Here is a 17,588-nt window from a genome sequence, read left to right on the forward strand (position 1 = left end):
CTCAGTGGTAGAGCCCTTGCATGCAGAAGGTCCCAGGTTCAATCCCTGTCATCTCAAGGTTGGGTTGGGAGAGTCCTGTCTAAAATCCTGGAGAGCGGCAGCTAATATGTGCTGACTAGAAATGGAAGGATCTGTCCATTTCAGTTCTCTCAGTTTCTAATTTTTCCAGTCTCAAATTCAGTTCTCCCCATTTCTTCAGCAATATGCAATTTTTTAAAAAATCCTCATGAAAATTCTTCAGCATTTCAGTACAAGATTTTCCTAGTAATCACATTTTGTTTGCAGTTTTGACTCATTTTTACAAGCAATTTCTCCTAATAGAATGCATTTTGTAGGTTATTTTCAGTAATACACTCATTTGTATGCACACTTTCCTCGAGTATATGCATTTTTGTAAACAGTTTGCCTAGAGAACTGCATTGCAGAATTCAGGTAAGTGTGGCTTTCAAAGGATGGCTGTGTGTGGGTCATCATATTGTTTCAGAAAGTGCACACTTGATAGATTCACCTTTAAATGTGAAGTGAATCAAATTTCTCCCCCATCCCTAGCGCAGATAGTACTGAACTAGATGGGCCAATAGTTTCACTCAGTATAAGACAGCTTCATATGTTGCTATAAGCTTATGTAGACAGATCAGCAAAAGAACCTGAATCCAGTGGGTCCATTTAGCAGATCAAACTTATTTAAGAGAAGGATGAGGACTACAGCTGTCTTAATGCAGTAATCTCATGAAGGGGGCGCCACACGATGACTTGTAGTGGGTTGTGCTGCTGTCCTTGCCCTTGAATGACTATGTGACAGAGCAGGCATCTGGAGAGAAGAAGCCTATGTGTGAGCAGCTGTTAATGAGTACAGGGTCTTAACTGAGTGGAAGCTTGTGCAAGCAGCTGGTCATGCATAGGCTTCCTCCCTGCAGATGTCCATGCCACTATGTAGATGTCTAGTGAGTGGGGTTAGTAACATGCTTGATGCAGGGGCAGGGCTAAAAGCACAGGGCTAGCATCAGGACCCACTTCATGCAATTAATGCATGAAGGACACCATGTATCCTTTTAAAAAGAAAGAAAAGAAATTGGTTTTTAAAACATTTATTTATGTAGGGATTTCTGTATTTAATTATGAGTGGCTCACAATTTTCAATCAATATAATACAAATACAATAACAGTAGTAATGTGAACAGAAATGTAAAATGTAGTTGGGATACACACCAGGAAGTATGGAGGCTTAAGTCAGGAAGCTAGACAAGAACTTTATTGTCTCTCTTGAACAAGAACCATAAGAGCAACAGGGAATTCCTAAACCCACCCAGATACAATAAATCCACATACTGGCCAAACTGTACAATGATGCTATCCACACACAGGGAAAATGTCTGTGGTGCCAGGGAGCCACAGCCTATTGCGGGTCCCCAGCCTGTATTCACCATGTGACCCAAATTTCTACAGATGCACTTCTTTTTGAACTTTTCATATTCACTATAGAAGTAACAGTATCAGACATGACTTCTGTGGAAAGTCCTCAGATCACCCAGATGACCTAAGATCTGACTTAAAGGTCTCTGAAACAATGCCACTTTTGAATGATTATATTTCTGCCAATTTTCTCTCAGTTTCACTCTAGGGATAATACTTCAGTCTGCTTGCTAAACATTTACTTTGAAGTGAAACTGCTGTGAAAACTGTTGCTTTTCTAACCATTCAAAAGTTGACACAGATGTCTTCAAAGCTATGTCAGCATACAGATCTATCCAAAACAGCCCTAAGCAATGGCCAGGTTCTTATATGTGGGCCCTTCCCATCTCAAATATAATCGATAACATGAACTGGAATTTCAGCTTGAGGGCATTTCATAAAGACAGATTTTTTTAATGTTTTGCCAAGGGTTCAACTGCAGTAAAGGGCCTTAAGAAGGCATCTCCACCTAGTTGGGGGTGGAAGCTTGCTTTCTAGTGTTTTTTGAATGTGAACATTTGTAATGATATCACATATCACATGAAGATGATTGGTTCCATGTAAATGTTGATAGAATGACCCACTTCAGATATAATTTTGTAGATCAGTCTATCAATTTTACAAAATTAGATTTTGGATTCAGAACCCTTCTTTTTGTTTATACTTACATGCACACACACATACACACACACACGAGTATTCCACATCAGCAGCGCTACGTGAATAAGTACAAGGATTGGATTCTTAAATCTTTCTCTCTCTGCTGCTTGTGCATACAGAGAGAGAGAGAGAGAGAACCATATGGATATCCTACTGTTGTGTAAACAAATCGAATCATCAATCTATTTTCCTAGAGTGAATCATGGCTTGTTCAGTGTGTTATGAAATTTGCGGACTCCAACACCAAACACTTTCTAACACTATAATATCTACTTTGTTTTTTTATGATGCAGAATAGCTGTTGTAAAGCTAATGTGCCAGGGATCTATGATTTTACCTAATTTACCTAATTACAGTTTCCCAAACTGTAAATATTTAGAAGATGTGGATCATAGCTAAGAGAGGAGACATAGATCAGTGGGAAATCATAGGTGTGAATGACAGAAGGCTCCTGGTTCAATCCCTGGCATCAACACTTAAAATAATTACATGCGGAAGAACTGAGAAAAGATCTCTGGTTGAGATCATGGTCACATTCACTCCATACATTTAAAGCACTCTTAATAGACATGGCTTCCCCCAAAGAACCATGGAACTGTCATTTGTTAAGGGTGCTAGGAGCTGTATCTCTGCTAAGGGTAAATTACAGTTCCCAGGATTCTTGAAGGAAGTCAAGACTGTTAATGTGGTATAAGTTATCTTAGGAACTAGTCTCAAACTCTTTTCCTCTTCAATGAAACTGGAATAATTTCAGCAATGCTGTTGCTCTAGGTAGAAACTATACCACTGAAGCACTCTAGAATATTGAGCCCAGGAGAAGCTGAGATGGTGCCATGGAGCCAATATCCCAACACCCATGTCATTGCCACATACCAGGATGGGGAAGGCAGGGTGGTGGTCAGGTTGGGGCTGTATGGGCACTCTGGTGGGAGACCTGTGCAACCTCAACCTCATCGCCATTCTGTCCCATCCCAGTAAACAGCAGTGATGCTAGTGTCAGCAGGGTAGTTCTGCAGCACCTCCCCACTGGGTCAGCCACTCTTGATTGAGACTTCAGTGACAATGACAATTGCAGGCCCAGCCTTATTATGGCCACAGTGAGCCAGTATTCTTAGGTGGAAAGCGATACAGAACAAACACACACCCTGCTGCTCTGCCTCCCTTAAGCACCACTAGCCACTACTACACTGCTCAAGCTTCTACTCTTCTCCATGGTATAAACACACTTGATTTTGGTGTCACCAAATATGCCTTCCATCTGGTAATTCCACCACATGAGAGGGGCCCTGCCTGTGATACAAGACAACCTGCCAGCCAACGAGGTCCAGTCCCAAAAATAAGGGCATAAATTAGGTTGCCCATTGCTGGGTTCTTGATGCTGTTTTTAAGTCATAGTAGAATTTTTGTGCTTCCTGCTTCTCACACACCTTAATATCCTCATCAGGGTGTAGGATGTCCAGGGTGTAGGATGTGTACGCAATTTTCTACCCATTAGTAGTTCTGCTGGTGATTTTCCTGTGGTGGAATGTGGTGTAACATGATACTAGAAAAAGAATCTCGCTAATTTAGTCTCTAAGCTGCCACATGTCATTTTTTTCAGTCTGTCTTTCAAGGTCTGCACAGTTCTTTCTGTTAGGCCATTGGAAGTTGGGTGATGTGGAACAATTCTTACATGCTTGATGTGGTTTTTTCCAAAAATTCTTGGAAAATTACACCTGTAAATTGTGGCCCATTATCACTTACCACTACTTCTGGCAATCCAAAAGTAGAAAAAGACAGGCAGAGTTTATCCACAGTTGCTTCAGCAGTAGTGGATGACATGATGTGAACTTTAAACCATTTGGAATGTGCATCTTTTATTATTCAGAACATTTTCCCCATGAATGGACCAGCATAATCGATGTGAAGTCTTGCCCAGGGTCGTGGCCATTCGCATGGATGTAAGGGTGCTTTTGGAAGAGCATGGCAGTTAGATTGACAAGTTCCACACTGTCGCACCACTGTCTCAATCTGCTGGTCTATTCCAGGCCACCACACATAACTATGTGCTAATTCCTTCATCCGTACAATACCAAGATGTGCTTCATGCAACAATTTTAGCACAGCAGACTGACTCCCTGGTGGTGCTACTATCAGAGACCCCAATAATAAACATCCATCCTGGATACTCAAGGACTCCCTATGCTGATAGTAAGGCTGTAAATCTGCTTCCCCCCTCAATCCATCCATTTGTGACCATTCTTCGCAATCTAGATAACAGAGGATCTTGGTCCATCTCTCGTTTAATCATTACAGCATCTATCAAGGATGTGGACATCAATTCAATAAGAATGGTTTCAGTAAGCTGAGGTACTGACTTTGGGCATTCTGGTAGTGGAAGTCTGCTAAGGGCATCAGCATTGCTCAGGGCTTGACCTGGTTTATATTCAAATTTGTAGTTATACTCAGACAATGTCAAGGCCCATCTCTGGATTCTAGCAGATGCCATTGGGGGTACTGGCTTGTTCTCTCCCAGCAGACCCTGAAGGGGCTTATGATCTGATTGTATGACAAAATATCTGCCATATAGATATGAATGGAATTTCTTTACTGCAAAAACCACTGCTAACCCTTCATGTTCTAGCTGTGTTTTTTTTTCTGCTGGGGCTAGGGAACTTGATGCATAACTAATGAGACGTTCTGATCCATCAGGCATTCAGTGGGCTAACACTGCTCCCACTCCATATGGAGAAGCATCACAAGACAAGAGAAGTTCTTTATGACTGTCATATTGAATAAGGAGTGTGGATGACTTCATGAGTTCTTTGCTGCTGCAAAAGCTCTTGCCTGCTCTCAACCCCAATGGAATCTTATCGCTTTTCGTAAAAGTCTATGTAATGGTGCCAGTACTGTTGCCAAATTAAGTAAGAATTTCCCATAATAGTTTAGCAACCCCAAAAAGGACTTCAGTCCTGAAACTGACTTTGGTGCAGGTGCCTTAGTAATGGCACATATCTTCTCTTCTACAGGGTGTATGCCAGCTGCATTAAAAATGCACTTTTCTTTCTTGAGATGCATGCCTGCAAATGACAGCTTTTTATTATTTATTTATTATTTGGTTTATATCCCGCCCTTCCTCTCAGCAGGAGCCCCAGCTTTGATAGTACTTGGTCTAGGTTCTGCAAATGTGCTGGCTCTGTTGTTTCTGTAATCAGAATATCATCAAGATACGCACAGACATGCAGCACACCTTGGAACAAATTCTCCATAGCCCTTTGAAAGATTCCAGGGGCAACAGAAATGCCAAAAGGTAGCCCATTGCAACGAAACAGTACTTTATGAGTATTTATTGTTTTATTGTTTTAATTTTCTTCAAGAGGAATCTGAAGGTACACATCACTTAAGTCAATTTTTGTGAAAGTTTTTCCTACAGCCAGGATGGCATATAGATCTTCAATTCTAGGAAGGGGGTATGTGCTACACAGTTCACAGAGACTTTATAGTCTCTGCAAATACTTTAAGTGCCATCTGGCTTCAGTGCAGGGACAATTGGAGCAGCCCACTCAGAGAACTGAACAGGTTCAATAATACCTTTAGCCTGTAGTCGATCTAATTCTTGCTCCACTTTATGACAAATAACATATGAACATATACGAATAACAAAAGTGGTTTAGCATCTGGATCCACAAAAATCCTACCATTTACCCCATTTAGAGTACCAACCCATGTCTGAAGAGCTCTTTATGTTTTGAAAGAATTGCTTCAGTCCCAATTAAGCTAATTTTGTTGATCTCTGCCCAGTTGAGGTTCAGCTGTCTTATCCAGTCCCGGCCCATCAGACTAGGGCCTCTTCCTTTTAGCACAACTAAGGGCAATTGAACTGTGTCTTCTGCATATTTCACTTCTACATTAGTACTGCCTCTCACTGGGACATCTTGACCAGTATATGTGCGTATCATCTTTTTCAGTGATCTCAACTGTGACCCCGTATTCTTTGGCCACAAACAGTTATAAGTGGCTTCACTAATTATAGACAGAGAAGCTCCTGTATCCACTTCTATGGTTATGTTTTTCCTATTAACAATAACATCCACTTGCAGTGGTTTTTCTTTATAGTCTTTTCTAACAATGTTGTGCATAGTGTACACTTCATCTGTGCCCTTATGCTCCCCTGTACTTGCCATCTGGTGTATCTGCTTCTTGCTACCTTCCTTCCTCTTTGTCTGTGTCCTTTTTCTATGGCATATATTGGCTAGATGGCCTTGTTTCCAGCAAAACCAGCACTCACTACTCCTGTGGGGGCATGGGTGGCCATCATGTTTCCCTCCACAGCGAAAATAGCGGGTTGCAATATGTAAGTGGTTTCTCTCTTCACCTGGACAGTCCTTTTTAGCCAATGTGATATTGGATAATTTATGCACAGTGGCAGTAAGTGCTTGGGCATCACTTGGACGTTGAGAGATCCCCTGTAAATCTAAAGTGTGCTGAGCTGCAACCTCCATGCTTTGTGCAATTTCCAGGGCTTTTTAAAAATCTAAACTGGATTCTGCCAATAAGCGTCTCTAAATCCTCTCATCATTGATGCCACAGACCAGCTGGTCCCTCAGCATAGCATTTAAAGTGTCTCCAAACCCACAATGCTCTGACAGGCGACGCAGTTCTGCTACATAAACTGCCACAGACATCCCAGGAGAGTGTGAAAAACTGCACAATTTCAGATGGCTTGGGGTTGTGGTGATTTGAGACAGTCCCAATCAAGTCCTCAAAGGATTTGTCTCTGGGCTTTCCAGGAGCTACCAAACTCCTAATCAGTCTATATGTCTTTGCTCCACAAACACTCAGCAAAATAGCCTGCTTCTTGCTATCATCATTAGTATCATTAGCAATGAAGTACTGGGACAGTCTCTCTGTATACTGCACCCAGTCCTCCTGATCAACATCAAACACCTTCATAAGTCCATAAACAACCATTCTCCTATCACACTGCTACAATGTGTGAAGAAATCCAAGGAGACCAATGCATCCAGTTTACCTTCATCACCAGTATAATATACATAGGCTACACCAGTAAGATGCAAACAATAACTGGATTTATTTCTTAGCTTATTTTCACAGTTCTCAGTTTGGAATCCATCTTGAAGCCACAGCCTGAAAGCACAGGCCTCAGGCATGCTCAGATCCAACCTATCTAAAAAGAACACTTTAACTTTGTGTCCACTAGTGGCAACCACATGGACATATCGTGCATAAACCGTCATGCAAATAGCAAGGTGCACCATCAGTGGGTTAAAAGGGGCTGAGCTGACCACATGGAACCACTGTTATTGCTTCTATGGATGAAAGGGAGTGACAATAAAGTTAAATTCAGAATCATGCCACTTTAAGCTGTTTTGCAACTGTTTATACTTGTTTTATGGTTATTGGTTTTTAAAGGGATTTATTTCTTATTGTGAGCTGCCTTGGTTTCCAGTCTGCAACCCTACTTCACAGAGTTGTTGGAAAGACTCCATATACACACACACACTGGAGATGTAAAAATACATACACCTCATATAATAGTTTTATGTCAAAAGCAGAATATTTTTTTAAAAAAAATTCAGTAATAGTTTCCTTCATAATAAAAGCAGTGATATCTATGTAAGCCCTGCCTAATTGCTTTAAAAATAGGATTGGACGGGGAGAGAAAGATATACAACACAAAAAAACAATTCTTTGCTATGTTCACTCAAAAGCCCCATTAATTTACAGCACAATCCTAACCATGTGTACTCAAAAGTAAGTCCTATTGAATTCAATGGGGTTTACTCTGGGTATGTGGGATAAGCATTGCAGCTTTTATCCCAGAAAAGCAAGTACTGGATTAAAACTTCATATTGGGAAGGTTTTCAAAACAGTGCCCTCTTCAACAGCCCAGGAAAATTTAAATATGTTTGACCCCTGCACACAAGAGAGAAATAGACTGAAAACTATATACTTACTCAATTGATGAGATTTTCAGAAAAGCAGGAAAAAACAAGTTTTCTGACTTGCAAAGGGCTCTAGTTACTGCCTTGTCAATCACAACCCTGACTTCACTTATTGCCTATAAACCTGAAAGGGCGGGATTAGAGAAGCCAGCTATGAGCTCATTTAACTGAAGTTGCAGGGTGGTGGTTGACGTTTTGGTGTATATCCCAGGAACCAGACCATCTAGAAACTGATTTTTTTTTTTAAAAAAAATGAAAGCTGAGCGGCCAGAGATGAAAGTGAGTCATCCAGAGACCCAAAGTGCGCCCTAACAATCTGAAGTCTCAAGGCGAAACCAGACAGCTGGCAACCATAACTGCTAGCATCAAATGTGCTGAAACACAGTATCCAGCCTCTTACAATATTACCATCCAGAAGTGCCTTAAGCATGGATACAGTTTTAAAATACCCACAGTCTAAAATGCAGGAATTGTACTATTTCAACTATTTAATGTTGCTTTTGTCTAGGCCAAGACTGGCTCCTGCCATTCATTGTTTTGTCTGCACAACCTATTTTAGAACAATAATAGGACATCGAGAAACCTCTGCCAGGACTCTATTAGCACACTTTAAGGGCAACATCATTAAACCAAAGATCCAATTCCATGCTGACTGATAATAATCTGTGTGAACACAAATCTACTCATATCTGGACAGCATAAAAGGTCCTTTTAAAATTGAGGCCTGTGTAAATATATCTAAGCAAAACAGAAAATGTAAGCTAAATATATCATTTCAGCACTCTGTCATTCATCCTGTTCCTCACTCCTGCTACCACACAGCCACTAAATGATTACATGTCAACATGCAAGCTGTCAAAGTGGGTGTGTACATGGAGGCACTGTGGCAGGTTGTTTGCTGAGGTGCCAACCAAACCTTTTATTCAGGCTTGTTTACCAACCTGCAGACTTCAAATCCAAGAAACAATTCTAATCATGAGTCAGTTTGACCGGTAATCAGTGAAAAATTGTCAATAATATGGTGGATTATATGGTGGATTATATGGTGGATTATATGGTGGATAGTTATATGAGCGCTGACAAACAACGATGGCACAATCTAGGAAGAAATGCAACTGCAATCCATAATGTTCTGCATCCAGAATAATAGACACACACCAACGTAAAATCAGAGACACAAAGGGAAAGGTTTTCTTCATTAACCATACTGAACCCTGTTGTAATGTGTGTCTCAAGACTGAAAAGAAAAGTATAACGTTTTGGAAACCTGTGTAGAGGCACAGATGCATTCTGCCAGCACTATAGCATGTAAACCAGATGGGTGTGTTCAACACAAACATATGAAAGATAAAGATGGGAATCCTGTATTCACTTACTAGGGAGAAACATCTGCTTCATACTTTGGAAATTCCTTCTGAGTAAACATGCATAGGACTGTACTCTAAGGCTACCCTATGTAGACTTTTATGCCTACCAAGATCCTGCTGTGATCTTCTGTTGTAGTGCAATCCTATGCATATTTACTCAGAAACAAGACCCAATCCTGTACAGAGAAAGTACTCTTTATGCTGCTGAAAGCTATATATTTACAGAATTCCTGATGTGAGACAAGCAGTAAAAGGAAACTGTGAGTTTAGCTATTGCCTGGGGTCAACAAATCTTGTCAATCACAACTCTGACTTCACTTATTGGCTAAAAACCTGAAAGGGCAGGGATTAGAGCAGCCAATAGTAACAGAAGTTGCAGGGGGCAGCTGCCATTTTGGTTTATATCTTTTGAACCAGACACCTAGAAACTTTTTTTTTTTAAATGAAAGCTAAGGGTCCAGAGATTAAGGTGAGTCAGCCGGAGACCCGGAGAGGCCCCCCAACAACCAGAGTCTCCAGGCAAACTCCAGACATCTGGCAACCCTACCCCCAATACAGGTGGCATAGGGCTAATAATCCTGCCCGTGCACCCCAGCTACCTTTCGTGTCGTGTGAATGATGTGTGCATGTAGTGCACATGCCTGCCATCAACCTAGATGGCTGCGGAGGCTTCAGCCCCTTAGGGAAGCAAACCCACCATCTTGGGTGATGGCAGGCATGGCACACAGCATTCATACTGATGGGAGAGGTAAGTAGGGCATGTGTGTGGGCTTATTAAAGCCTTTGCTGTCTGTATTGGAGGGATACCTGGGGGGTCCCTCTCCGCGATCCATGGCTGCCATGGATCACAGAATGGGAGCACCACCCTCCCACCCTAAGGAGGGCCCCTTCAAGGACCCCTCTGGGCTGTAAGGGCCCTCACTGAGGGCCCAACCTGGCCAACCTCTGGTGCCAGCCCTGAGGAAGAGATTTTAATCAGGGGGGTTCTGAAACCTCAATGCTGTTCTGAACTAGAGTTCTGCTCTTGACGTGAAGTTTATTGGCCTTCCACATCACTTGCTGTTACTGCTGCCGAAAGCTCAAAGGAAAGTTTAGGGACAAGCACAGACATCTCTGTGCTCAAGTTGTTAACTCAAAGCATTCAATCTCTGTAAACAGAGCAGCAGCAGCAGCCACCATGGAAAATAGCTTCATATCATTTATGCTGAAAGGATACTGACTAAAACAAGAATGGAGGAAAGGACGAGAAATAATGGGGAGGCCCTACTGTTAGGCAGAACAAGGTGGCTGCCTCAGGCAGATGCTGGGGATTGGGAAGTAGCAGCGAAGTGATGGAGGACTGAGCAACATGTGTCACATCCTGCTGTGCCAGCTAAGCTAGTCTGCTGACCCCAGGTGTGGGGGAGGACACTATCCTGTCACAGTATTGAAGTAATATTCAACTGGCAGTCTAGTCAGCTTTTGTACATGTAATATCAGGGGGCACCATTTTGTTTGTTACCTCCGGCAGCAAGATGTTTTGGGGCAGCCCTAGGGAACACAAAATGGAAAAGTAAACACTCTTGTTTAATACCAATGCAAGACAATTCAAGTAGCATTTTCTTTTGCTAAAGAAGGCTAGCACACCTTATGCCCCTCAACCCAAATGCAGCACATGAATCATGAACTGTGGAGTCCTGTATGCTTGACAACACCCCCCCCCCGCTGCATGGTCTAAGGAGGCAGTAGAAACAGAAAGTGGAAAAAGTTCCTGATTGTTGGGACTAAAGCACCAACACATGGTACAAGTGACCTGAACCAGTTTGTGTCTAGGTGTGGGTGGGACAGACAGAAAGGCAATCTGAAGTCTTTATTGTTTTTACAGGCTTTGCTCTGCCCCTTCCTCCCTTCTCTTTTTGTCTCCGTTCTCAGTTAACTAATAATGGCTCCCTGAGTGGAAGTCGCATTGCTGCTTCAGCATGTTTCACTTTACTTTTTTGTAGTAATAAACCTTAAATGTCTTTATTCTTTTAACTAACAGTCTTAACAGATCACTTATTTTTGCACTCTGCAGCAATGTATAGTGTTATAGGATTGGGAGGTTGGGATGGGTGGTGTCTGTGGGTCTCTTCCAAGTCTGTAATCATGTATTTGGAAGCTGGGATCTGCAGTGGAAGAAATCTGCTGTACTGACCAAGCCAGTTTCTTTAGGTTAATGGGACTGTCAAGTACCCAATCTACATGTCAAAAACTTAACCAAGAGAAGATGTGTTGCAATAGGAATTAGGATAACACCACCCCCTCACTTGGCTGATAGGTTTTGTGTTTTGTCTGATTTGGAGCAGGAAGCTGGAAAGACAGAAGGAGTCTTGCTCTCTGGTCTGAATCCAAGGCCATGGCTTTTGGAAGCCCCCCTAGAAACCTAATGGGGAAGCAAGATCTGTTAATGCTTTGAGCCCTTCCATCTTATGCTCAGGTTGTATATATATGTGTGAATAAAGCCATATATCTAAAGACACCACAGTCTTTGCTGATCTTCGTTCCAAGGAAACCAAACCCTGGGCAAGAGCTGGAACCTCTGGAAGTCCCACACCTCTTGGAGATTGGGGTGTGCACAACAGTATATACCAAAAACTCTAACACTGCTCAAGACATGGTCATGGGTTGTGTTCAGCGTAGACTGCCATTTGCTCAGGTCCTGCCTCCTGATGTTGTCTGATGTAGTGAACTGTATCTTGGTGTGTGATTGGACGGGAGGGGGAATTGAAGGGTGGAATGTTAAGATAAGAGGGAAGGGAAGTCTACAGAAGGGTAGAATGTTGGAGAAGGAGCAGTTGGGGTTTATCAGTTAAAGACATTAGTGGGTCTGAGACCAGGGAGGAGGGTAGGTGTGAGCAAGGTATCCAATCGCCTCCTCCTCCTTCCCCCTCCCCTCTCCCCTCCCTTTCTCCTTACCTCTCCTCTCCCTTACCCCTGCTCCTCCCCATGGTCAGTTTTACCTATCCTAACCATGATTACTTAGGAGTAAATCCTATTGAACTCAATAAGCATGCAAATGATCGAACCTGGCTTTCCCCTCCTTCCCCTCTCCTCTCCCTTCCTCCTTCCCTCCCCTCTTCCTTCTTCCTCCTTCCCTGCCCTCTCCAGCCATCCCTCCCTCCCCCCCTCAGTTTTACCTAACCTAAGCATGATTGCACGGGAGTAAATCCCACTGAACTCAATAAACATGCAAATGATCAAACCTGCCCTTCTCTTCCCCTCCCCATCCCCTGTGATTAGTTTCACCTATCCTGTTGTTGTTGTTGTTGTTGTTGATTTCTATGCCGACTTTTGGCCAAAAGGCCCTCAAGGCGGCTTACAAAAAATATACACAAATATAAAAATACATCAATAAAAACAATACAATTTACAAAAAGCAGCAATCACAACATCCAATAAAATACATTAACAAATCACAAATCAAAACTTCTCTCTCTTCTTGGCCTTCTAAAAAGGGCCCAGGAGAAAAGATGGGAAGCAAACACCCATCTCCAAACTGGCAGAGACACACACAGAGCAATAAAAGCCCCTCTAGAAGGAACAGAGAGAGGAAGCCGGACCATCAATGGTGGACAGGGGAAACAGCAGCAGAGTCAACACCATTCTGGGAAATGTGTCTCTCTGGCGAACCTTCCCAGTCTAGGCTCAAGACACACTCTCCTCCACACCCCGGCACATCCGATAGGCGAAGAATCAGGACAAAGGCTTGAGAAGGAGGCTGAAGATGGCCATGCCGGCGCTGAAGTGGGTGGTATCGAGCAGTGAGGAAGGGCAACACAAGCCATGGTGGCGAGGATGCCAGCGGCAAAGAAAATTATGACAAGCAAAAAGATGGGTCTCTGCCCTGAGCTGTTTACAATTGAAAAATAAGGTGAACTCTCTTCTGGTTGACTCAATATGTTTTAGAGAAAAAGGCTCTAAAGTCCAATCCCAAACCTAGTTACTCCAAAGTAATCCCCACAAAATTCAGCGGGTTTTCTCCCAACTAAGTGTGTTTCGGATTCTGGTCTTCATCCTGGTAGCCTGATCCAGAACATGCTTACTTGGAACTCAGCAGGGTTCCCAAAGGGGGCACAAGGCTGCAGCAGGTATTTCTGAGTCACCAAACACTTACAGAGAAGAAAAAAAGAAAGAGGGATGACAGCGATTTTTTGTTTCACCAGCCCACGACCCCACACATCTCCACCTCGGGCCAGAGCGTGAGCCTGCTGCAGCTGGTGCCAGGGGGGAAAGAGGGGCAAGAGAGTGATTGCAAAGTGCTTCTTGAGAAAAGTAGTCCTTTCCCAAGCACTGCATGGACCCAGCATCCCAGCTTGGGACTCCATCTCCTGGCAGTGTGTGGGGTGGCAGCGGCTTTATCAGTTTGAGCCTCCCTTTACTTTGCTGCCTTCTTGGATGTCTGCAGCCATGGCACCTCTGGCGGTGGTTGCAGGTGGTGGTGTATGCATGGGTGGAAGACCAGAACACACAGGCGTGGCCAGGGAATTGGTCTAGGAAACCAGAGATCCAAGGGCAGGAGGTTCATTTGCCCAGAGATCTGGAGAGCACCCCTGGTAGCCGGAGTCCTGGTAACCCTACTTCCCATGAGTTTAACATAATGCTAACCACAACTGCAGGGGAGTAAATCCCACTGAACTCAATTAGCATGCAAATGATCAATCCATTCTCAGTAAACTTGCACATGATCCCATTTCTTACCTCCCGGATTAAAAAGCACAGAAATTCACTAATAGGCAAAAAAAAAACCCTTGCGCTTTAAGAATGTACCTATAGCCCACAGATATTTCTATCAAACTTTTAAAAGCAGGGAAATTGGGCAGCTATACTGAATGCACCAGGGGAGCAGGAGACCTGACCTCCACTCTGAGATATTGCACTGCCCTACAAAGTTGTCAAAATGCAAACACAATTTGGGTTGGTCTTTCACAGTTCAATCCACTTGCTGTGTAGCTTGGAAGAATTTGGTAACAGGTGCCTCTGAGCATATGATGAGTGGTGGCAACACCTGCAATCAGCTCAAATAATAGAAACAAGACATATGCTATGCTGACCTTGTTTTAGCAGGGATGAAGCAACATTATTAAGACAATTGACATAGTTCAGATAGTCACTTTAAATATGTCTGATTTACTTTGCAATTTTAGTGTAGTTTCCTATAGGGAATCATTTTCTTTTGCTTCTATTTCTGTGAATATGTGAAGTACAGCAATTTGCAAAATTTACACTAAAAAAACTCCAAAAATAATTGTGGAATAATTGCATTGACTATTCTGCAGAATAGTCTCCAGCAGACATCAGGAGTGTCTCGGTTTGCACAAGATAAAACAGTGGGAGGTGAAATATGTTCTAACAAAATTCTAGGTGTGCTCTATGTTTTTAATTGATGATGCCCACCTTTCCTTAAGTGAAGTGGTTTAAGCATAGCAGGTTGAAAACATGCATCTTGGGCAGGCTAAGTTTGTTTTTTCCAACAGCTAGAGTCATTGCTTAAGTAGCAACATATTGTAATCAGTCTGATTTTACATCAAACTGCAGTTTCAAAATCAACTATTAATGCACCCAAAATAGAAATAGAACATAGCCTCCAATTTGAAACACAAAAGGCTGTCTTCACCATCATATGACACTGACCAATAAAAAGGCTTTGAAATTAATAAAAATAAGTTTGACACAGGTTTCTAGAATGAATAAGGAGAGAAATAGCATTTTCTATATTAGATTCTCTGTAGAAATAGTAACACAGGAATGAAGCGAAGTAAGAAGAACACCAACAAACATACAAAAATGTCATTCTCCATCTTTGGAGATGGCAGATATTGCCACCACTCACCATATACTCAGAGGCACATGTTACCAAATTTTTCCAAGCTACACAGCAAGTGGATTGAACTGTGAAAAACCAACCCAAATTGTGTTTGCATTTTGACAAATTTGTAGGGCAGTATAATATCTCAGAGAGGAGGTCAGGTCTCCCCCTAGTGCATTCAGTATAGCTGCCCAATTTCCCTGCTTTTTAAAGTTTGAAAGAAATACCTGTGGGCTATAGGTACGTTCTTAAACCACAAGGTTTTCTGCCTATTAGTGAATATACTACCCATGCATTACAGACTTCTGTTGACAGCCTTCTGGATATGCCCCTACTGGCTGAAGTGATGAAGGTGTCCTTAGCAGGCACCTCCATCACTTTAGCCAGTAGGGGCACCTCCAGAAGGCTGTCAACAGAAGACTGTAATGTATGGGTAATATATATAGAAAGAGGCAGCCTTTCAAGTTCCCTGATCATAATCCAGTCATTGCAAAGGGCCTCAGTTTATTTGATGTGGAGCTACATTATTTATTTAAGGATTTATTTATCCTACGCTTCATCCAAACAACAACAAAGAATAAAAGACTCCCAGAGTAGCTTACAGATCACCAGGGCTGGTTCTAAAGGGCGGCCAGGTGTGGCACTGGCCGAGGGCCGCTGCTCTCCCTTTCCACAATCTGCAGCAGGATTGCTGCCACAGATACCAGGGCAGAAGATTCAGAGCTGCCCGCCATTCCCCCGCTTCACCTACCTTTCTCTCTGCTGTTTTCTGCGGCTGCGCACACTGCATTCGCAGGTTTGCCATCAATCAAGATGGCGGCCGAGGTTTACCTGTGGGGCTGAAGCCTCTGCCGCCATCTTGGTTGATGGCAGCAATGGACACGTGTAGCAAAGTTAAAATACTGCAAATGCAGCACAGTAGCCAGAGAGGGTAGTGGAGGCCACTTTGTGTGCCAAGCTCAAACACACACACATGTTGTCATCTTTCACCTCCATAGTTCTTTAGCTCCATTCTGCTGCTGCCTCCTTCTCCTCCTTTATCCACATTCTTGTCCTCTGGCTCCTTTTCCCCTCCACTTCATAATTCTCCAGCACCATCCATTTTTTAAACAATTGTTTTCTTCACTCCACCCCATCTCACTCTCCACCTCTTTCCTCATTGCCTCCTACCCACCCACAGAACATGAGGGAAGAGCGACACTGCACAGAAGCCCAGTTTGAGGCACATGATTTTCATCCACAAATCAGAGAAGCAGAAGGCCTGCTCCCCCCCCCAAGTAATGCCCCAAAGTAATGCTGGAAACATTACAACTACTCCACAAAACTAATAAAATTACTCCTAATTCTATTACAATCAAAATGTAAAGGAATTACCCATTCGTTCCTCAAAAAAGTAATGAATTACAAGTAATTAGTTACTTGTGACAAATTACTTCCAAGCTGTAGTATTGCCTTTGTAGAACTCAGCAGGAAGGAGGATGGGAAAGAAAACAAGGGGAAAAACACTCCCACAGTTCTGCCAGTTCCAGTGCATCTCCACCTCTCTCTTCTGAAAATGGTGGCACACAGTGCTAGTCAAAGCCCACCCCTTTTTACTGTAAAACCTGGTGGAATCAGCTTGAGTGCATTTTTTAAAATTCATCTTCAGAGAGATTTGACAACTGATTGGCAGATTAACCTGTTTTCCCTCCAGGTGTAGCTAATGTGAAAGCTTTGATCTGGCGACTAATGTGTTTACAACCAAGAATTAATTGTCTCTGCTTGTCATTGGCTCTTGCTCCACTTACTGTTGATCTCCCTGCCTTGTGCCCTACCAGTCCCAATGGGCACTAGCCACCACTGGAACAAGCATAGTAGAAAGTTAAATAATTTGTCATGACATAGCACAGAAATTTCCTGCAAACAGAATCCAGTTTCTTAAGTGAGTCCCCATATGGTACAATTTCCCAAAGCTGTCACTGAAGTAGGTTATCACTGATGAATCTCACATGAGAATGCTACCTGTGACAGAAGCTATGACATTAATGTCTTCTAATGCAGCTAAATCGCATGCAATGATTTTAATTTGTGATGCTGACAAGAGGTAAATTGCTGGGTGCACCTGTAATAAAGACAATCAAACTATCATCATCTCTGTAAGTTTTCTAAAATTAGGAGCTCAAGAGGTGCATCTTAAACAATCCAGTCATAGCATAGCAACCCTTCCTCATACCAAATCATCCTTTGTATCGGTTACTGCAGCTTCTGATACAGAATAAATCACAGAGTAAATATGGCTTCTACAGTCTGCAAGCTAGATATGCAGTATATGCTTGCTGTTAAAGAAACAGTAAGGGGATA

General features: G+C 42.7%; 1 pseudogene; it reads right to left on the bottom strand.

Annotated features, from left to right (window-relative positions):
• Window positions 1-3,461: 3,461 nt before the first annotated feature.
• LOC133363344 (uncharacterized protein K02A2.6-like) lies at window positions 3,462-7,062 on the bottom strand (annotated as a pseudogene).
• Window positions 7,063-17,588: the final 10,526 nt, after the last annotated feature.

This window comes from Rhineura floridana, chromosome 8 (genome assembly GCF_030035675.1).
Source record: "Rhineura floridana isolate rRhiFlo1 chromosome 8, rRhiFlo1.hap2, whole genome shotgun sequence".
Taxonomy (NCBI): domain Eukaryota; kingdom Metazoa; phylum Chordata; class Lepidosauria; order Squamata; family Rhineuridae; genus Rhineura; species Rhineura floridana.